General features: G+C 44.6%; 1 long non-coding RNA gene across 1 annotated transcript; it reads right to left on the reverse strand.

Moving 5' to 3' along the window:
* Nucleotides 1-2,595: 2,595 nt before the first annotated feature.
* LOC144672907 (uncharacterized) lies at nucleotides 2,596-19,169 on the reverse strand. Its single transcript, XR_013574204.1, has 3 exons — nucleotides 19,089-19,169; nucleotides 5,410-5,552; nucleotides 2,596-2,717 (listed from the first exon to the last, which is right to left on the reverse strand). It is a non-coding gene; the product is annotated as an uncharacterized LOC144672907 (long non-coding RNA).
* Nucleotides 19,170-23,904: the final 4,735 nt, after the last annotated feature.

Consider the following 23,904-nt stretch of genomic DNA (forward strand, 5'->3'; position numbering starts at 1 on the left):
GTTGGGTGTTCACATTTGAAGCCAAGCCCATCAAAAAGGTTTACCCCATAAAGCTTTGGCATTTGGTTACATATAAAGTGAACCTGTCTAGAGTGATGTTTTTGTAGCGGACTGAAACTGTAATTGTTCCCAAAACTGGAAAAATCATGTCATCATAAGTTTGAAGAGTGTCATCGCAGGAATGAGAAAATTTTGAAAAATGCCAATGGTGTCTGTCATTCAAACTAGATACTTTCACGCCAACATCAATAAGAAGTGACACTGAAATGCCGCAATCTCGACTGAGCACTCCTTAAAATAACTTGGCACTTTACCTTTTGTGTTGGTATGTACATGTCGCACCTCACTCTCAATGAAGTAATCTTCTTCGATGACCTGCATATCTTTGAAAAAAGTTTCAACTTAAAGCATGAGTTGCACACTTTCCAAGGTTAAAGCATCATCCTCCATGAGGGGACATCGCCTAATTTGTGGAATTCAAGTTTTTCCAATTAATTGCTCACAAATTAGTTCATTCGTTCATGTGCCAAATTTACATGTAGAAGCCAATTGTCGGAACACTGCCATGTATTGCTTATTAGGCTCACCATTTCCCTGGCATCTCTGATGGAATGTATACAGCTTGATCATCACACTTTTCTTTGGCCAGAAGTATTTTCTGAGACTGCTTACTAATGTACGAAACATAGATGTATTTTCAGTGAGCTGCTCGAATATTCGCTGGCCTTTTGCTCTGAGACAATGTACAAGTATCGCTTTCTTACAGATCTGTCGCATTCCCGAGGGACAAGAAGCAAGAAGGGACCAATCAAACTATTGAGCACTACAAATAGGCTTTTCAAATAAATGAAACTAAATAGTTTAAGCTATGCTCAGTTAGCTCAATGGCTCATAACTATTTCTACATTAGGAACACTTAGGGCAAAGTTCAATGTTCACATGCATACAGTCTAGCAACCCTAAGGAACCAACAACAGCACAAAAATCATGCTATCTAGTCAGCTGGCTCAAGATTACTGGAGAACTGAATGAACTTGTCATCAAGTATATACAGAAATTTCCTGCTCAACATATCGAAGCTCTGCCTATTACCAGTAAAATTATTTCACAATGTCTGGAAATAGACTGTTACAAGCAGTTTTACAGAGACAAAACAATGAGGGTCACTGGGAACTCTTCCAATCAAGGGCTTTTAAGTGAAACAAGTAAATCGCTCTCCCCCTCCTTTTGTCTGTCTGTATCCCTCCCGCCCCCAAGCACTGTCTGTTTCCTTGTTTTCCCTTGTATACATGTCTCTTTCTATCTCTCTCATTACCACTAGTTCTTGTCCTTTGTCCTAGTTCCATTCTAGTTCCTACAGCAGTTTCAGTGGTGTTGTGGTCAAGTGCTGGCTCCCAGCACAGAGAGATCATTCTTTGGCCAATTTCCCTATGGTGAAAATAATTACTTTTGAAACAAATAGCAACCTTTGGAATACCATCATGACTAAGGGTATTGGAATCAAGCAACTTGGTTTAAAAGGCAGAGAATATCATTAACCACTTCTATGTGTTGTTGTGAAAAAATTCAGCTAACTGCAGGTGCATTTACATTGCAGCTAATCTCAGCCTGGAAGCTTTGGTTCAGCTTTCAATCAGGCAGGTCTGTCTTTACTTTACTTGGTTCCTGTCTGGCTAGAAGTCAAATTATTGTACCCTCTGCACATGTGAAGAGCGGCAGCCTGCCGCTCTAATCGGGAGAAATTAGGCCCAGATTGGATGTAGGACAAAGGGGCCAGCGTTTTTTATTTACCCCTCATTAATAGAGAAGACCAGTCAGAAGCTGTTTGCTTTTACAATGGGGCATTCATTCAGTCCAGATCAGGATCAGCACATATCAACCTGTCAGACATCCAGGGGAATTTTAAGTACATCCCCATTATTAAGTAATCCCCAGAAATTCCCCCAAAGATCTGAAGCAGTATAAATGGGGCATCTGTCTCCCACTTTTGCTCCTGCTCCCAGAGCAGAATTTACTGCTGAGGCTTCAAACCTGAAAGATCTGACATTGATTCAGCATTCAATAAAAGCTTGAAGTGATCAGTACTGATCTGACATCAAATCGGAATGAGTATTGATCACAGATCACTGAAGCACTCAACAAAAGTCATCACAGCTTGTTAAATATGTGGAAGTGATCATTAGGCATTATAGGCATTAAGTACGATCATTAAAAGAATAGTTAACAATTTAAGTAAAAAAGTAAATGTGGCACCATTGAGAAATAACATTACAGTGGAATTAAGTTTAAAAGTATATAATGAAATAAGAAAGCTAGCAACTCACCAGGACTCCTTGCTAGTGCATGTGTGGTGGGCTTGAGTGTATGAGTTTAGAGTGATGAGATGGTTGCCTTACCCTGGCAGCATGGATGATATCATTTGTCCTCTATCTGCACTGGATGGCCAACCTCTTCTGTGCAGCATTGGCATTGATCACCACTGCCATCGCCTACCAAGCTAGAGTGGTAATGTTGCTGCCCCTCTCTGTCTCTCCCTCTCTGTCTCTCCCTCCTTGTCTCTCTGTCTCTCTCTCTGTCTTGCTCCCTCCCAGTCTCCACAGCCCAAAACTTACCTCACTCTGTAATGGTCCCATGCAGGCTGGAAATGTGCCCAGCAGGCATCTGACGTCACTTCCCGTCGGCCCCAACTTCACTTCTGGTTCTGGCCAGCCCCTAACCTGGAAGAGGGTGGGAGGGGAGACAGTTGATCAGGGCTGAGTTTAGGCCTGGGGGTGCGGGTGGTTTATACTAAGAAAATAAAAACAATATATTGTGGATGCTGAATCAAAACAGAAAATGCCGATAAAACTCAGCAAGCAATTCCAAAGAAGAATATTGGACTCTCTCTCCACAGATGCTGCCAGATCTGCTGAGTTTTTCAAGCATTTTCTGTTTTTATTTTGCAGAAAGTCGGAACTATCATGAAATCTGGGTTCGAGCGGGGACATGTTCCTGGGCGTTCCGGGGCAGGGGCGCTGGTCAGTTGTGGGAGTTCAGGAGAGGCTGTGGGGGTCAGGTGGTCGGTGGGGGTAGTTGGGGAGAGAGGGGGCATGTCAAGAAATCCATGACACCAGAAATTTGTAGGCGGGCTTGTCCACTAGAGGCCGGCCTATATAATCGCTCATCCCTGCACTTAAACCACACTGCACTGCAGGCCGGGAAATGCTCCCTTAACCTGCTTGATTGCTTAACGTCTTTGTTGCAAGCACAAATGATGCTAGCTGGGGGCTGATGCAGCGTACTTCCATGTCAGTTGAACACCAATGATGTCAGCTGAACGCTTGCAGGCAAATAAATATTTGCAATTTATGTGGTTTGAGTGCTGTGTGAAATAATTTCAGGTCAGTGATTTCATTTGATCATTATCAGATGTCAGGTGATGACTAAAATATTACCATGGAATATAGAGTATCGCACCCGAGTGCAAGTTAACACCGATGCACACAGAATTACATCTAGGTTTTCAGGTTGGGAAACCCAACGGATCCAGATTTCAGCCCAAGCTACAACCGTCTTCCCTGGGATTATGACAGAATTCCATTCCTCCACCTCAGGCATTTTCTGGCCTTTCATATTTGCAAGTTATGAAGGAGAGCGTATCTGGTCTCTAAACATTTAAATTAAGGTTGTTAGTTTTAAAAAAAACAGGGAGCTCAACTGAATTTACACTCACTGTGTCCTAGGAGTTTTGCTTTGCTTTAAGTCAGGAAGGGCCCTGACCCTGGAATTACACTGCAGGCTTAGTGACAAGTCTACACTTGCAACACAACTGCATGCTAAGTAAATCAGTGAAGTTGATTTGTATGAGGTAACTATGTGATTAAGCTTCAATGCCCCCTGAGGAGAATCAGTTTGCAATCTTAGTGTTGCAGGTGGAAGTTAGCTGCATGCAGGATTTTGAGAATTAATCTGGTTTTAGGCTTACATTGTTTATTTTCAGTTAATTGGTACAATAGTCTTTCAAATTTTGACATCATAGCCCTAATTTTAACTTGCGTTGGGAATCAAGGGTGAAGGGTCAAAATGGTAGTTATCCATCTGACTTTCCCAGAACATGAGGCCCAGGAGGTTTTAACTCCTGAGCTTCATTTTCAAGCTCCAATACTAGCTCCCGCCTGAAACTGGAGTGAATGATGTCAAAACTGATGAGAGCGGGTAGAACTGCACAAGGTAGTCAAACCACAGCCGATGTCTATGGCTAGAATCACCACAAGGCAAGTAATGAAAATGAGGAGTTGGAGAGGTAGGAGGAACCGTTAACGTTTGAGAGTTGTTGCGAGGGCGGGGGGTGTAATGGCAGTGGTGGTTGAATGGCATATGTCTGACATAGGAGAAGCACAAAGTTATTAATTGTATAAATTAAGGTTAAGGATAAACAGATGGAAGGCATTCGTTATTTGAGCACATGTTGAGAAATATTTATTGACACTGGGGTGGTGAGTAGGCTTAGGTGCTATACATTGGTAATGTTTCACTTTGTGAATAAATTTAAACTGAGTAAATATGGATATCTGATCTCCTCCCAAATGGCTGCTAGAAGTTTAACAAAGGTTTCCTTGTAGGCGGAAGGGAAGCCCTCATGCTAAAATTGCAGCTGGGTCCGAGACTTTGTTTCCTTCAGTCAGACCAAAATTAAAATGACCTGCATCTCCCATTGAAATTATCGAAGTGGGACTTTGTCATTTAAATCTGTTCATTAGGCAGGAAGCCTTTCCGTACAAGATTTCAGGTAAATTAAGATAGAGGAGTGTAGTTCAAGGAATTGTGTCAGGAATGCTCCAACACCACCCCCTCCCCCCAACGTGACCCCCACCATAAATGTCTGGCTGCACTGTTCTCACTGTGCGGACAATTAAATGACCTCTAATGTACTAGTTTGAAATATAAAACTTTTTTTTTTCACAACCTCTAAACTCATCAAAATAGAAATGAGAAATAGCAATGCTTTTAAAAATAGATGGAGAACAAAAGTGTCTTAATGTTATCAGTGATGGATTAAGCATTATGTACACAATAATCCTTTACAGCTACAGTGCTCAGCTGACAAACCCTCTAGTTTACATTTAGTTAATAGGTGTAAGACTAGGTCATCTATAGAGTCTTTTGTTCATGGTTTGAGAAACAGCCAAAGTCATGTGCTTCTTGTCACTGAGCTTTAAATCTCCAAGGTACACAAAGACTGGATGTGCATAAGTTCAGCCAGAGCTCAAAGCAGGAGTCAGCTCACAGGCTGAATTTCAGCCAGAACTCCCATATGAGAAAATACAAATTAAACACAAGAATGATTCTTCAACGAAATGCGATAATGTACCTGTGTACAGGTCCTGGCAGGTATACACCCCCAATCACTTTAAGATGTTGAGATTTTACCTGTCAGCGATATAAAGCATTGGCTCCGTAGTGCTTGCAAACTTGCCTCCTGGGGCCTGTGAGAAGGATGATGTCATTCTGGTGACAGTCAGTCTTTAATTGCTGCAGTGAAAAGGCTTGTTATATTTCTCCAAGCTCAGCAGCTGTGAAGACAGCACAATAGACCTTCACAGAGGAATTCCCTTACACGAAACCTAATAATTCCTATTTTGTAGCTCTTAAGTAAAAGTTCTCTCAGTGCAATGTGAATTGAATCGTAAATCAGATACAAACATTGAATCATCTTATTTCATGAAACAGCACTTCAGCTACAATGCTTCTGTATAGCCATTGATTATTTTGCTGCTTTTTCTGCACTTCCATTGTAAGAGGCTCTGTTTAGACTTTTGCGCCCTAAACATTAGCCTGAATCCCATAACAGGCATTGGTTTACTGATGGTACTTAGTTTCATTTCCACTGTGCATTGTACAACTTGTGCTGCTAATTTCCCAAGCAACCTCATTGAACTCCTGTCCCGATTTCTGTCAACTTCTCCATTGTTCAGAAATGAAAGCCAGGTTGACTAATACCATAATCATTAAAATACCCTCAGACCTTCCTTAGGTAATAAGCCTACATTCCTATTCAACTATTTCATATATAATGTGAATGGACTTTACACCTGAATATATTCGCCAGCTTAACACCACTTCTCCCTTTTCTACTCTATACACACTTGCACCACCTGTTTTAAACAGACTGAATTGGAAATGTCCACTCAATCATTGTTCTCCTTATTTCACATTTGCTAGCTCGGGGAGACAGAAGTTTTCCTAAGCAGAGCTTCCCACAAGGACTGACTGCACTTGTTAACTGGATCTAGAACCGGACAACTTTCTGTAAACAAATAAGTCACAAATATGTCATACAGCCTAAATATCATCACATTTATTGGGGAACTTAACAAAAACTCCAAGGCCCATTTTTTTTGGAAATTAAATGATATATGAACAAGGAACTCATTATTCTTATCAGTTAGACTGATGGTTTGAAAATATCTAATCCTTAAAAGTCCATTCTAAGCACTGAAAAGTATCATAATGAAGAAGGATTTTAACACCATTTTGAACAGAAATGTCACAATGTCATTGCAATATATGATTCTTCCTGCCCTATAAGAAAATAATAATGAGCGAGACCTTCCAATTAGCAGCGATGCTGTGCACATGACTCCTGACTAAAGCGACCAATGCGTGCTTATGTTTTGCACCCTTCCAGCAAGAATTTACAATCCCAGCTAGAATAATGAAGCCTTAGCACAACAAACCAGGAGAAGACTGGTGAAGAGGAGAGGTGCAGAGGGCACGCCTCTGTTTTATGACATCAGTCACTGTATTCAGGTAAGCTTTTAAAGGTCTCAAGTCTTTCAGTGGGGTTGGTGGGTGAGCAAGTAGGCTGATGAGTGACTGAGCGGGTGAGAGTTGAGATAGGAGTGAGTAGACAGGTTGGGGGTTTCACGGGGTTAGTTGGGACAGGGGGATGGGGTATGGGTCAGATGTGGGGAGAGGGGCTGTAAAATATATCATTTGATTTCCACGCACCCACCCAGTCTGCAGTCTTATGATGGGACAGGTGATGTCTAGTGGGGTGAAGTCGGAAAGTCATGCTGCTCAGGCCTCAGGCAGTAAGGAGGACACTTCCTTCAATGGCCTCCTTTCCACATCAAGTGCCCCCCCCAACCCTACAAGGTCTGCCGTCCCATGGGTTCTCCTTCCCCACTCCTGGCCTCTCCATCACCCCTCTCACCCCACCTCCCGGGCCTCACCTCCCCATCCACTCCTTGACTCCAGGATTTAGAATCTGGGGACTACTTGCAGTTCCAGTCCTGGCCACTGCTGCTATTGGAGCTGCTGGGACTAGAGAGCTGCCAGTCAATCAGATTGGCTGACAGCTCTCTGAGGCGGGCCTTCCTCCTGACTGAGGCACAGAAGTCTCATCCCCAGCCAATTAATACTCCTTGGAGCGTTAAGTGGCAGTGGGGCAGCCAGTATCGTTGGGATGCATTTGCCACCAACTCTCAGGTGGCAGGGCAGGAAACCCCACCATCTGAAAAATCCTGCCCCAGAGATTAAACAGCATAACAATTCTAACATGAGTATCCGGATAAGTAGTGCATATCTAGTTCAAGCTTCCAACATTGAGATGAGTTTAAGAGTCATTGGTGGTGATCCCTGGGCAGCACAAATCAGCTCATTGGGTGTTTAAGCTTCCCAGGCAATGACAGCACATGTGCGCACATCAGGACTTCCTCAGGCCAATACAGTTCAGTATATCACTGCTCTTGATACCGGAAGATCTGACCCAATGATTTTCCCATAACTCCATATTGTCCAACTGATCAAATGGTAAAGTAAACAAACATGGAAACAAGTTAAAGCGTGTCAGAAACACCAGTGTTCTTGCATTCTTTTAGTAACTATTGTTTTGCTTGTTTTCTCACCTGTTATTACTACCATTTTAGTCATATTGGTTAATTGATGCTTTTCTTTCGTGTTTTGCAAAGGAACCATTTACCGGGCTATGGGCAAAGAACATGGGAGTGGGATTAATTGGATATCTCTTTGAAAGTGATGACACAGGCATGATGGGCTGGATGTCCTCCTTCTGTGCTGTGTGACTCCATGATTCCTTGGTTAACTAGCATAGGGTAGGTGTGCTACTGCTTGGCACAACAAGCTGTACCAGTTTTTCATCTGTACTCCACTGGAATATGTCCCACTGAAGCCAGGCAAATTCGGGCCCTTTTACATTGATATGTACAGGCAGAATTTTCCAATTACTTACAATATAAATTACTTAGAATTTATGATGCTGATAGTTTCAAGGTCACAAATTTTCAAGGGTACCAAGAATAGAGGTTGGACATGGGGGAGAAAAAAAAGCATCTTTATTTTGGTTCACAATGGCATTCAGTTGGAAAGTGCAGATCTTAGAGGCCATGGGTTTCAGGCAAAATGGTGTTCCGTCGGAGAATTCCATAAATAAATTTAAAAGAGAGTTGGACAGGCACTCAAGGATGAAGAATTTGGAGAGTTAGGGACAAAAAGCTGGGGTGTGAGATTAAGCGTGGCTGCTCTTCCAAAGCAGCAGAACAGGCTTAATAGCCTTACCCAGTCCCACATAATTGCTTCCTGACCTCAATCACTCTTTATAGATTTGATGAGCAGGAGAAGGGAAGTCCTCTCAGGGAACGGGGTAAAATTGGATTGCAAGTCATCCCAAGTACTTCCCAGCCAGTGTGAGGTTTGAGAGGTGTCCATGCTCTCAGCCTAGAAAGGTGTGTGGCACAAAAGAAGGCAAATTTAAAAAAGAAGAGAATAAAATAAATGAAAAAATAGATTAATGTATAAAGATCAGATAGTTCAACTTCTGCTACATCACTTCAAATATATTTTCAAATGTGTTTCAAATAATATCAGGAATTTTGTTAATATATACACAAGCCATTTATGAAATTTGCCGCAAATAGTTGGCAACGTGTAGTTTCTATTTCAAAAATTAAAATTATTACTTAGCATGATCTAATGCTTAACACTTAGAGGGGAATTTTCTGTGCCCATTGGCACCGGGTCCGTTTGGCGGTGTGAGCAGACAACATGGAGAGAAAGCCAAAAATTGGTTTCACTATGTCATGAAACCAGTTTGCAATCATTCGTTCTGCTCATCAGTGGTGGATCACATTCCCCGCCATCGGACGTTGGGAACCTCATTGTAATACACCTGCAAATTATTATAAGCCCATCTTACCGGAATCATCCCCCCACATTGGATCATCCACCCATGTCGGTGGGAAAACACATGGTGCAGAACACATCTTGACAAGTGTGATGTACAGAAGGCAGGACCTACCGCCAGGGCCTTGCTCACATCGCGGTCATCTGAGGAGCAGAAGATGCTGGAGCCCAACAGCAATAGGGCCCTGGAGGAATATCCGTTGAATGCTGGGTGGATTCTCATGGACATGGCTCCGCTACGAAGCAGCTCACAAAAGTTGTGAAGTCACCATTGAGGGTCTGCTCACAACGGATGATGGTTGAGAGGGCGGACAGGAATGTCCAGCTGTGTTTGGGAGAGGAAGATGTACCAGGGGTGGGAGAGGAAGGTCTAAGATCAAGTGGAAAAGGAAGGTGTGTCGAGGGTGTGGGGGTGAGGTTGGGAGGGGGGAAAGGAAGGTGTCAGGGTGGGTGAGTTTAGGAAGGGGGGAACAATGGTGATGGTGGGGTGGAGTACAGGGGAGGGAGGGCATCGCGGAGAAGATGGCAAGGGGACGTAATTGTAAGGGAGGAGGAAGTGTATGGGAAGGAGTTCAAAGGGCGGAAGGAGTCCAGGGGGCAGGAAGGAGCCCGGGGAGGGGAATAAGTTAGGGTGGAGGAAGGAGTCAAGAACGTGGAAGAACTAATGGAAGGAGAGCCAGGGGGTTGGGGGGCGGGGGGGCGGGGGGTAGGGTGGGGGGAAGGGCTGGGGGGGAAAGAGCTCCAAGGGGGGAAGATATCCGGAAGGGGGGAATGTCCAAGTGAATGTGCAAGGGAGGGCTCTGTTGAATCAATGACTGCCTCCTGGCTAGCGAACTGAGGGTGGGCATGGTAAGAGGGAATGGTGGGAATGACCGAGGGCAGAGTAAAGCAGTAGAGTGGGAGCTTTAGAGCACGACAGTATTGGTAGAAGATACAGCAAGGGTGGTTTGTTGGGGCTCGGTGGCAGACATGGACCCTGGGGGTGGGAAGGAGGAGGTTGGTGAGGATAATGTGGATAGGGGTGGGATTTTTGGGGTGGAAGGGAATGTGCACAGTCACCAGGACATCCCCAAAAGGAAAGGGTTATGGCTGGTGGGTCATGGTGGGGAGATGAAAGGTAATGCCAGGGTGGGTGGACAGCGATGGGGGAAAGGAAATGGGTAACTGGGGAAGGGGAAAGGATGGGGGAGCGCAAAAAAAACTGTAGCACTACCATGCTGGCTAAATCAAAAGTGAAATGAGAGTCATGGTGGGTAAGATCAGCTGCTGCATGAGAGTGTGATCAGTGGGTGGGCCGAGATGCAGGTCAGCTCAGATGGACAACTGACTGCGAACCCCAGCAGGCAGCATTCAAAATGAAAAGGACATTGAGATGAGTGTTTTGCGGGAAGGATCCACGTGCATGTGAGAGTGCTTGCACAAGGCTCCAAAAGGCCATGCAACACACATACTTCTCCCTCTGAAATCAGCTGCATGCAGTTGAAGTGCTAGTTGCGGGTGGGAGGTGTGGTGGGGAATGCTGTGGGAGGACTCATGAAGCCTGTCAATGAAGCTGGAAGACACCATTACACATTATTCAATGAAAATGAATATATTCTCAGATTATAAAGTGACAAAATGTGTTCACCCGTGCAACCAACTGCGATCAGAATTTCTTAACTTTTGAAAGCCTCAGACTTCCACATGCTGCCTGACATTTGCAGCAGGGGTGGAGACAGCCTATGCAGTGGTTGGCCCTGTTGCCTCTGATGAATTCGGCGTGGATCCTCTGGAGAGCCGAGGCCTTGGGGGCCCCGGATTGCTTTGGCTGTCCTCCTGTGTGCCAGCTGCTCCTCTGCGGTGATATAGGACGAGGCTGAGGGGGTCATAGGCAAAGGGGACTTGGAGGGAGGGGACAGCCTCTGAGATTCCTGAGTGGATGATCCAGGGGTGTCCAGCTGCCGCTCTCCCCCCTTCTGGTGCCCAAAGACCCCGACCTGACCCTTTAAGGGGAAGGAGCACCTGGAGGGAAGTCGTAGTGCCTCGTTTGCCTCTTGCATTGCTACTGCAGGAACTCACCCATGGCTCCCAAAATGGAGTGCAGGCCTGCACGCATCTCCGCACTATGCTGGACCAGCGTCTCCATGGCATCCGCCATCCTCCCTATGGAGACCTCCCTACACGCACATCTGGGCACGACTTCATCAGAGAGCAGGCGGATGCACTCCTCAAATCATGTGCCACTCTGTTAAGGACTTCCAACAGCTCTGCCTGATGTTCCACCACCTTCTGCGGAATCAAGAGGATGAGTTTGAAGGCCAAATCCAGAGGCTCGTCATCTAACTCGGACCTCATAGATGTCTATTCCCCAGCAGTCCTCCGAGTGCTAGGGAGCTCGACTGAAACTGTCTTCTCCTGCTGCGGACACATGTCTATGCAGTGAGCACCAAATTGTGAATCTGAGTCTGCTCTTGATCTAGGTCCCACCAGGGTGTGTGTCTCAGCACTGGTGGAGGGTGTGGGTAAGCACTGTGACAGGTCTTCCAGGCTGCTTCCTTCCAGCTCTTCATCGGAGGATGCGTCTTCTAGGCTGGAGGTGAGGATGTGGATGGAGCTGAGGGACTGGCTGGCTAAGGGTGTCGGTCGCTTGGCAGAGCTCCCTGTGAACCAAAGTAGAAATAATTAGTGCATGTCATCAGAGTCAAAGCAGGAGAGAGAGCACTCACAGTTGCATTGAGGGGGGTATGATGTATTGTAGGGTGTTCACCGCCAACCTCACCATCGCCGCAGGCATGGTCCACATCTTCAACAGTCAGTGTGACAGCACGCCCCTCAAAGTGAGTGAGGGGCCGAATGTAGGCCACTCCATCCCGGTCTGGGTCCTCTGCCTGCTGATGTGAGCAGGCTTCTCCTGCATGAAAACAGATGGAGAGAGTGTGAGCAGGACACATGGCAATGCATGGAATGTTTGTGTGGTGAGCGGAGCCATGGACAGGATGAGAACGCGAGCGCAAGAGGGAATGGGCCTGATGGAGATTTGAGGGTGTGTGAGAGTTAGAGGTGTTGTCCCTTCAGGTGTGAGATCCCTGTGGATGTGTGATGGGTTTGTGAGTGTGTGAGTTGAGAGTGATGAGAAGAGTGACTTACCGTGGCAGAATGGATAAGACCATTCACCCTTTTGTGGCAGTGGGTGGCTGTGCTCTTTTGCAGGACACTGGCACTAACCACCGCTGCCACTGCCTCCAATCCTGGATCAGTGATGTTGCTGCTCACACTGCATCCAAAAGGTGCTCGAGGAACATGTCATTAAATCCGGGGGCTGCTGTCTTCTTGCATTTCAGGTTCATGCCTTCTATGAAGCAGTCGTGGGCTGTAAGCTTTAAGAGGTGTGCACGTGACTGTACTTCAAATGTGGCATCCAGCATGATGAAACAGCAAGGTGGATGGCGTGACGAGTGAATGAGAGCCCGCCAGCCATTGAAGAAGCATGTTGTCCAGGAACGCATAATTAATGAGGTGGGATTGGGATGAAATGGCGTGAAAAGCCGCCATTGCGGCTGGCAGGTAAAACGTTTTTTATCCCGCCCGCTACTGCACTTAGTGCAAATCTGGGACGATCCTGCCCTTAGCCATATTTTTCCAAACAATGAACTTGATTCAGGTATTCAAATGCAACAAGACATGAATAATATCCAGGCTTGGTCTGACAAGTGGCAAGTAATATTCGCACCATACCAGTGCCAGGCAATGACCGTCTCCAACAAGAGAGAATCTAACCATTGCCCCTTGATGTTCAATGGCATTACCATCACATAATCCCCCACTATCAACTTCCTGAGGGTTACCATTAACCAGAAACTGAGCTGACTAGCCATATAAATACTGTGGCTACAAGAGCAGGTCAGAGGCTAGGAATCCTGTGATGAATAACTCACCTGCTAACTCCCCAAACCCTGCCCACCATCTACAAGGCATAATTCAGGAGTGTGATGGAATACTCCCCACTTGTCTGGATGAGTGCAGCTCCCACAACACTGAAGAAGCTTGACATTACCCAGGACAAAGCAGCCCACTTGACTGGCACCATATCCACAAGCATTCATTCCCTCCACCACCAACCCACAGTGGCAGCCGTGTGTATCATCTACAAGATGCATTGCAGGAATTCATCAAGGTTCCTTAGACAGCACCTTCCAAACCCACGACCTCTATCACCTGGAAGGACAAGGGCAGAAGATAGGTGGGAACACCACCACCTGGAATTTCCCCTCCAAGTCACTCACCATCCTGACTTGGAAATATATCACCGTTCCTCCATTGTCACTGGGTCAAAATCCTGGAACTCCCTTCCTAACAGCACTGTGGGTGTACCTACACCACATGGACTGCAGCGATTCAAGAAAGCAGCTCACCACCACCTTCTCAAGGGCAACTAGGGATGGGCAATAAATGCTGGCCCAGCCAGCGAAGCCTACATCCCGTGAATGAATTAAAAAATGCACAGAACACTGCCTTCTTTATATATGTATTCCCTAATTTCTCAGCATTAAACATTTTGGTGTTTTGGGAGCTGAGAGCTGTAGCAGATTTGTAGTTTCTGAAAAAAAATGTTGGTTTTGAAGAAGCTTGTTAACTGGATTAACTGATTTTTCATTTGAACTGGCCAGGATCTACATGCACCCATGCCTTCATCACCTACTCCCAATACATGTGCATGCGCATGCAGAGACACATACATGGGGACTCATACATGCTTATATGTGGACACACACACAGACAAGCACATGACATACTGGTGGTGAAATTATGCTTTAAAAATTATAGCAGCCTAAAATTGGAGCGTTTCTCGGAAGCAAGCAGAAATGTCAAATTATGGAAAATGTAAGTAGAATGGAAAATGTGTTTTGTAAATTAGAAAATATCCAAAAATTTGGACATAAAATGGTGATTTACTATTATAACTTAAAAAGCAAATCTGTGTCTTGTCAGATTAACATTCATTTTCCCTCAATCAGTTATATTAATGAGATCACATTTGCCAAAATCACTTGTCCTTAAAAGTTCCTTTTCACATTAAAATATTAGTCAACCATAACCTCCCTCAGGCAACTGGTATTGCGGCCACAATTGAATCACTCACAGGAGTATGTTAAGTGAAATCTAAAGTATTCATACATATGCATCTGTTGATTATTTTATGAGGAGGTCTAATTGCTTCATAGTTTCACCGCACATAATTTGATTCAATTCAATTTTTGTTTCCAGATTGGAAAAAATGACTCATCTGTCTGCTAAGCACAAATTTAAATGAAAGCAATTAGTCCAAATTGTATAATAAACTAGATTTCTAAATACTATTGGGCAATAGATAATAGTTTCGTCTTAGAGAAACATTATCTTGGCAGCCACTATGTCTGGTATAATTATTGCAAAATTCTAAAATGGCTGTACAGACTTGTAACCCCCATCTTCTCCACCCATGCTCCTATTTGTTGGCCTGCATGGAAAGAATTGGAAAACATCTGGAATCTACACATTTTGTTTTCTTTTCACAAAGAAGTAGTAGCTTTCTGATCAGGGATTTCGACATAATGAAATGTTAGGTATGAAATGTATGATCACAAAGGCTGAGGCAGATTGCACACTCCTTTCAACAAACACAGCATTGTTTACTTTTCAAATGCATCTTTATGCTCATCAAGGCATATCAATGTGAAGGATGAATTACTTTCCCATTTCAAGCATCCAGCATTCAAGTAATCAGCAGGTGTTCCTGAATTAAATATAGCACATCTAGCTCCAAAGTAACGTTGTCTTACCAATATGTTTGCTCACCAAATCTAAAAGAAGAGCATCTCAGGTAACATTCTCATACCAACATCACTGTAACCTCTCTGAGTAAAACCACTTGTATATTCTATTTCGGATTCCTGGAAAACTGTCTTTATGGCCCTGAAATTACTTGGAGGATCTGCTAATCCCCCACTGTAAATCTGGCAGGAAACCAAGAGGACACCCAGGAAAAAAAAGCCAAGACCTCAATTGATCCAGGGCTGCACCATTTCTGGAGATTTTCTGATTGCCTTTTATGGGGCAGCACCTCTATCCACCTCTTATAAGGCAAATGGATGAAATGGAGTCCCTTCCTATACAGGAGAAGCAGAGGAGCAACACATTTTCTCTGAGGATGAGGAGGAGGAGGAGGAAGTGGTTCAGCAAGGTGAACCAGCCTGGCAAGGCCCTCCTCAGGTCTGGCTGAGACCTCAAAGCATTGATCAGGATGGAAGGGAGGTTCAGTCTAATTCAGGCACATTTCTCCTGAAGGCCCCTCATACTGAAATACATACATACATAAATGCCCCAGCTGCTCATAGTGGCCACAAGGGTATAGTCAATAAACCCTTACACCTGAAAGAGTCCAGCAATGGAGGTAAATCCCACTGCCCTCTGTGCCTGTGCAGCCTGAATAGTGGTGAACTCAATGTAATCCGATGCCATCCCAAACAAGGCATCTGCTACCTCCTGGATGTTGGGATGGGAAGCCAACTGTAAAATGTCAGTGAGCTGCTGCCCCTTGGATGGACCCAGAGGTAAAGGATTTAGTGCCACTGACACTTTAACAGCTGCTTCCAGGGTGTGCCACTGCACCCAGGAAAGAATGAGCTGGCCCTCCATCAGGGCTTACAACTCTGCGACCATCTGCCTAGTAAAGCATATCCTTCGGGGACACTGATGGCCTGTTAACTTCTGGAAAATAATTCATTGTCGGGTACCCTGTGTGGAGGGTATCACCTTTGTTTATTCCCTACCTTTCATCCAATACCTTTTCATGCCTCAGGGCTATTGCACAGCATTTACTGTGGGAGTGGCTGCGCCTCATTGCTACTAATCTCCAATTGTGAGTGGCTCATCTCCATGTCCATTGGCGGTTTTCCTTGCCTCCATGAGTACTGTCAGGGCTGCTTTGGCCCCCTGCCATGCCCTTATAACCCCTGTAGAGTCACTCCTCCTTCACTGGCCCAGTGCCTATAGAGCTAACTCTATGCGACCTTTGCACACTCAATGGCCACAGTGTGTCACTGCATGAGGAGCTCTTTGGGACTTCCCCATTTAATGCACTGATGTTACAGGGAACAGCCTCCATGCCTTTCTCCCCACTGCCTCTTTGTGGTCCCCATGGCTGCAAACAAAAATCACTTCCTGCCCTTTAGCGGGCTTTTAACTGTCTCATTTGCATGATGAATTGATGAACTGCCATGTTCGGGCAGCCTGCCAGTATACATGTCCCAACACCTCTTCCATAGGCTGGTGGGAGCATGTCAGAAAGGCAGCATGCCGCTCAGGAATCTGAAATTGTGGCCTTTAGGGCCTCTGGTCCTGAGGCAAACAAAACATTCTGCCCTTTGTGTCTGCAGTGTGAGACAAAACCCTTTAATGCACCAGCTGCAGGATTTCAGGCCCGATATGCTTTCCGTGATTTGGGTTTTAGAATTGCATACATTTATCATGGGATTTGATCTATACTACATACACAAAGAATAATAATTATACTTTAACCCTCTGCAGTGCGGCAGTTTCATAGTTGCCCAGACTAACCAGAAATCTTCTTCTTGATTCACATGCTGTATGACTGTTAAACTTAACACATTTCACTTTTGGTTCTCCTTTGCAATCTGATTCTTTTATAATTTAAATAATTAAACTCCACCTTCCATCTGTTGGCCCAATTTCCTTAGAAAATCCATAACCTCCTGCTTCTTTTTATTCGTTCATGGTATATGAGCATTACTGACAAGGCCAGCATTTATTGGCCATCCCTAATTGCCCTTGATAAGGTGGTGGTGAGCAAACTTCTCAGACTGCTGCCGTCCATGTAGTGTAGGTAAAATGCTGGTAGGGAAGGAGTTCCAGGATTTTAACCCGGCGACAGTGAAGGAACAGCAATATGCTCTAAGTCAGGATGGTGTGGGGCTTGGAGGGGAACTTGCAGGTTGTGGTGTTTCCATGCATCTGCTGCCTTTGCCCTTCTAGGTGGTAGAGGTCATGTGTTTGGAAGGTGCTGTCGAAGGAGGCTTGGGGAGTTGCTGCAGTGCAGCTTGTAGATGGTACACACTGCTGACACTGTTCATCAGCGGTGGAGGGAGTAAATGGTTAAGGTGGTGGATTGAAGTGCTGATCAAGCAGGCTGCTTTGTCCTGGCTGTTGTTGAGCTGGATGGTGTTGTTGGAGCTGGACTCGTCCAGGCGAGTGGAGAGTACTCCATCACACTCCTGACTTGTACCTTATGGATGGTGGACAGGCTTTGGGGAGTCACAGAATTCCAAGCCTCCAACCTGTATTGTAGCTGAAATATTGAAATGGCTGGTCCAGTTAATTTTTTGCTTGCAATATTTCTCATTATTTGCTCCATCTCTTGTTTTGGTAGGCTCAAGGAGCTAGATTTTTGTGTGGGGCTCGGGAAATGGAAGTTGGGCCATTTCTGGAGTTCAGAAACCCGAGTCTGTCACCTCTGCTGACATCCACCACATTTTTGTTTCCTGGAGACTTGGACAAGCAAGGTTCGGATTTTCCAAGTTCTGAGGCAATATCGGAGGATTGTGGGTGGCGAGACAGGCTGGTTAGAAGGCCTGCCTCAGATCACTAGGTCATCAGCCCAGCTGTCCAACATAGTTCTTATGCCCCATATCGCCCACACCTCACTCCCCTCACCCCCACCCACCTACTGCCCCTCCATGGCCTCTCATATCCCTTCATATCCCCCATGCATTCTCATATCCCTCATGCAATCTGTACGCTTCCATGCATTCTCATATCCTCCATGCCCCTCCATGCCCCCTCATACTCCCATACCACCCAATGCGCCCTCATATCTGCCATGTCACCCATGCCCCCTCCATTCCCACTCATAATCCCATGCCTCCTCATATCCCCATGCCACTCCATTCACCCTCCATGAAAACTGCATGCCCCCATATATCTTCCATAGCTACTACAGGGACATAGCAATGTAGTTGACTCTTAAGTGCCCAGTGCAATAGCCTAGCAAGCCATTCATTTCAAAGGTAATTAGGGATGGGCAACAAATGCTGGCCTTGCCAGTAACACCCAAATCCCATGAAAGAATAATAAAAAACTCACCCAGTATCCATGATGGACAGACCTCAGGATATCTTTGAAATGGGCATTTAAAAAAATAAATTTCTAACAATCTAATGGAGGTGTCATATTCAAACAGACTTCATACTGAATAAAAAATTCTCTTCCATTAAACCCATTAAAAAATGTAAATTCCCTCAAGTGGTCAATCCATTGTAAAAACAAACACTTATCCACTTACAGCATCAAAATCTTTTAATTACCCCCTTAAAACTGTTAGTCAAAATGTGAACACATTTCACAAGGGGTTTTCTGCTGTAATAAATGGATCTGGACATGTTGAAACTCAAGTCAATCGTTCATAATAGCCCCAGGTATCACAACAACCCCTGAGAAATGTCAACAATGCAGTCCACTGAAACTGAAATACTAAATGACTTTTTAAGCTGCTGTTGGTGTTCATTTCCATTTCAAAGCAGATTTCTTGTCAATTAATAGAGTGTAGCAGGTTCTTAAGTTTATTTTACTTTCAACAGCAGGGCCATTCTTTTTCAAAGCCAAAGATCTCTGGACATTTAAATGTCATTCCAAAAATGACAGGAGAGTTTCCCAGTTTATTGTTCCACAGCTTTTAATACAGTATGTCACTTTCTCCATTGGGGAAAGTACTGTAATGCATGTCAACGCTGATACAATGGTGGTCAATGCAATGGTCAACTTACCTTTGTAGGACAAAGCTCTCTTATGGATCATTGCATTAAAAATACATCTACATTACAATATAGCATCTAATAGTGACCTTGGAAGGTGCCAAAATATTTAACACTTACTTGTAAGAAAGTTCCAGATTCCTTAGCAGGCCCACTGGTTATGAACTCTCAAATCTGGCAGGTTTTTGGCTTCTAAAACCTGCACTAGCACACAAACAAAGGGAAGGAAATTCAAATTTCCAATGGTTCTTCAAAGCTTTCCTGACTCTCGCAAAGGCCAGACAAAAATAGTGCAGGGCTCGGAAGGCACTGTAAATTGGAGTTTTCATGCAAAAATCTTAATTATTTTTACTTTTCTGCCTCCATCTGGAGATGAAAATCCAGCCCAAAGTCTACGATGGTCAGTGTTTGACGGAGAGAAGTCCAATAAAAAGCATTCCATTCATTCATTACCCTATGATCTACCACTAGACTTAGTTGGTGTTCCCAGAGGGTAGTGGTAAGAGGTGAGTTGGCGAAGGAAAGTTGGCGAAAGCAGGCCTCAGCTCCCTGCTAGTTTTTGCTTGTGGTAGGCAGGGAAGGGGTAGCCAGGGATGGTCCCAATAGGAATTGGGAGAGGAAAATCAAGGTCAAGTTCAGGGAGGTGAACATTGGCCTTGCTGATTGATTTCTCCTGCTGTTTCTGCTGCTATCCAACCCATTTGGGGCTGCTAGATAGTGGAAAATCCAGCCATAATGTTTAGTGCAATACGATAATGGCTTTGCACATTAAGGACAAAAGTGAACATATAAATGGAATACACCCAATCTGGCAGCAGATATGTCTCTTACAATAGTTTTAGTTGCATACATAACCAAGGTTCCAAAAAATTATTTCTCAGTGCATTATTATTTTGCAAACATGGCATGTGTATAATAAGTCTGGCGCCAGCAACAATTTGAGCACAGTTCAAGTTTCAACAGTCTTGGCCATGTGTATGGGCTACAGTTATTGTTACATTGCCAGTCTCCTGAAAGAAATGAGAAATAAATTAAAATGATTTGGAGGCAAAATTGAACTCTGTGGTCCCTGTTTGCTTGGATGCTGCAAGGCCTCTTAAATGTCAAAAATGATGTCTGCAGTGCATAAACACACTTCAGAAGCCACACTGGATGCCATGTTCTAGGAAGAGTGAGGGTGCACACACCTAACAACCACCAGCAGCACACAGAGCAGGCAAATAATTGTCGCTGATTTAACACCACAACGTCTATTTTGGAGCCCCGTGTTCCACTCTAAGCCCTCTCTTAACTTTGTAAAGCTAACACGACATTAAACAGCATGAAGGAGCCCCCCACCAGCATTATTTAAATGGATTAACAGTTACTTGCAGATCAGTTACTGGATTATTTCTTCTGGATTGTTGCTGCAATTCCACACATTTGAGTGTTTCTTTTATACTTGTTTAAAATTTCAATAGTCTCCAATAGTCTGCCTAGTGCTGAATATTTATCTGGAAATTTAAAGGCTTGTGTCCAAACCACAAATGGGTTGGTTAATAGTGCTTCTTCTTGGCATTGAGCATAACTGGGCAAATGAGAAGAGGTCACACAGAACAGGACAAGCTCCTAGAAGAGGAAAGAGGAGGAGGAGGAGATGGAAAGGAAGGAGACAAGAAAGGAGGGAGGCTGCAACCTACATAGCCCCTTTCTGCTCAGGCTGTCTGTGAACCAATAATACATGAGCAATACCAGTAGCCTCAACACTAATTCCCCATTCATTAACAATCTCACACACCTTATCTTTCCTCCATCATTGACAATCACATAATCCTCTTTCTACATTGCAAAATTAAAAGCCAGCCCATTTCCACATTTTAATCCAAATTTATAAATTAAATAATGTAATAGTGCATATTAAATAAAAACAAATGAATCACCCTTGTGCATGACCTTTGTGCCTCTTCTATATGCCTTTGCCTGTCCTAGTGTTCCTGCAATGTTCTTTCCCAGCCATTGCAGCATGGTTAGTGGAAGAGTGCTGAACATTCATGCAGGAGACTGCAGATGGCCTTGGAGAACGACCCCGAGAAGCTCTGGGCTTCTAAGACCCAGCTGAACTATCTCAGCATGGATGGAAGCAGCCTGGACTTGCTGGCTGACTGGCAACAGCAAGGACACTGGAAAAGTGGTAGTGGTGGGCGCACTGCTGTCCTGAGAGAATACAGCAGGTTCATATTCCATGGAGTCATGGCCACTCTCCCACTAGTAACCTGTTGGAGGGCAGATTGCTGTTGTGCTGAAGCTCCTTTGTTGGTATCTGCAGCTATGATGGCAGCAGTCTGAGTTTTCATGGCTGCAAGATGGGATTGCATCATTTAGGTAATGCTATTTGTCCCGCAATGGAAGCTGAGACACCACTGAGACATCAGGCACTGCACTGGTTGGATGTGTGTTAATGAAGTTGGACACCAGTTCCATAATGGAAATGATGGGCTCCAAGCTCTTCCCAAAAGCCTTGGTGCCTAAACTCTTCCATGGTCAGCCATTATTGATTGCCCCATAGCACCATATTCAGAATGATCCCAGCACTACCTGTAGCCACAATGCCTCTCCTCTTTAAGAGATAGAGGTTAGCCTTAAGTAGTGATAGGCACTCACAATATTGGGCCCCTGCTAATGTGTACAGCCAATGAACAGCATGAGGAGCACTGGCTGCATGCAGCAATCATGGAAATGAGTAAGAAGCATGAAGTTTGTGGCCTTGCTGTATTGCAATCAATAGGCATTGGTTATTCTTGCATTGCGATCCCTGCACCTACATCCAATTTCACACTTCTGGTCTGTTAGACAAGCAGACTCATAAAACTACTTGCCCTATTGCCAACATGTTATTGCATCCACATGCCAAATAATGGGAATCCGACGCAGACCTTCTTTTCCCAATTTAAGGATGGCATCCAATCTCAAGAAGAACAGGGAAAATGCTTTAAGGACACTCTGAAAGATTCCTTGAAAAAAGAACGAATTGACACCGGTGCACGAGAGAAACTTTAAAATGCACCACGTGGCAGGGCCTCAACCAACATGCCACAACACAGTCGGAAAATGACTGCATAAACTGCTGCAGGGAAGCAATGGGGTGAGGTGAGAGTGACTGCCCTTGACATCAAGGCAGTATTTGACAGAGTATGGCATCAAGGAGCCCTAGCAAAACTGGAGTCAATGGTAAACAGGGGGGAAAACTCTCCGCTGGTTGGAGTCATACCTAGCACAAGGGAAGATGGTTGTTGGAGGTCAGTCATCTCAGATCCAGGAGATTTCTGCAGGGGTTCCCCAGGTCAGTGTCCTAGACCCAACCATCTTCAGCTGCTTCATTGTTGATCTTCCTTCCATCATAAGGTCAGAAGTGGGGATGTTCGCTGATGATTGTACAAGGTTCAGCACCATTCCCAGCTTCTCAGATACTGAAGCAGTCCATGTCCAAATGCAGCAAGACCAGGACAATATTCAGGCCAAGACTGACAAGTCGCAAGTTACATTCATACTACACAAGTGCCAGGCAATGACCATCTCCAACAAAAGAGAATCCAACCATCGCCCCTTGACATTTCAAGGCCATTACCATCACTGAATCCCCACTAGCAACATCCTGGGGGTTACTATTAACCAGAAACTGAACTGGACTAGCCATATAAATACTGTGGCTACAAGAGCAGTTTAGAGGCTAGGAATCCTGCAGTGAGTAACTCACCTCCTGACTCCTCAAAGCCTGTCTACCTTCAACAAGGCACAAGTCAGAAGTGTGATGAAATACTCTTCACTTGCCTGGATGAGTGCAGCTCCAACAACACTCAAGAAGTTTGACACCATCCTGGACAAAGCAGTCTGCTTGATTGGCACTCCTTCCACAAACATGCACTCCCTCCACCACCAATGCACAGTGGCAGCAGTGTTTAACCATCTATAAGATGCACTGTAGGAATTCACCAAGGCTCCTTAGACAGCACCTTCCAAACCCATGACCGCTACTATCAAGAAGGACAAGGGCAACAGATAGATGGCAACATCACCACCTGGAAGTTCCCCTCCAAGCCACTCACCATCCTGGCTTGGAAATATATCACCGTTCCTTCACTGTCATTGGGTCAAAATCCTGGAACTCCCTCTTTAATGGCACTGTGGGTGAACTTACACCACATGGACTGCAAAGGTTCAAGAAGGCAGCTCACCACCACCTTCTCAAGAGCAACTAGAGAAAGGTAATAAATGCTGGCTTAGCCAGCGATGCCCATATGCTGTAAATCAATCATAAAGGAAAAGGAGAGAGAACTTAACCCTGGCTCAAGGACATTTCCACTTCCTCAGTGCAACTCTTGCTCTCTCAGCAAAAGACCTATGGCTCCAGAATTGTCCTGCTAAGTCACCTGAAGACACACAAATCAAGAAGCCTGGCATATGTCATCCTCATTTCAAGGGGCTGATAACGACAGTGACCTTAGCAAATGGTGACATGTTTGTCAGTTTTGCAGACAAGCAATTAGCCACCTTCATAAAACAAATTGTGAATATTCAATCTTTTGCTTTTTATTGGTTGAGTGGGTGCAGGTACATTGCAGAATAGAACAAACAGAATCCAGCAGATAAATGACACAAATCTCACCCGATAGTTCCCTATTTATTGTAGGGGCCTGTCCAGCATCTACATAACATTGATTGTAACAGTAGAAAAATGTAAGCATTTTAGAACATTGAAGCTGTCAATTGTTACATGAATGGCCTAATATTCTTAATGGCTGCGATTTAAAAACTTTACTAGGCATATTGACCATTAGTTTGCTGTGATTACCAAGCCAATGAGCTGATTGCTTGTAACAGATGAGTTATAGAAGAGTGAATACATTACATTTTTGCATACACTATGACATGATTTAATTTATAACACTCTAACTTCGTG

This window comes from Cetorhinus maximus, chromosome 3 (assembly GCF_964194155.1).
Source record: "Cetorhinus maximus chromosome 3, sCetMax3.hap1.1, whole genome shotgun sequence".
Taxonomy (NCBI): Eukaryota; Metazoa; Chordata; class Chondrichthyes; order Lamniformes; family Cetorhinidae; genus Cetorhinus; species Cetorhinus maximus.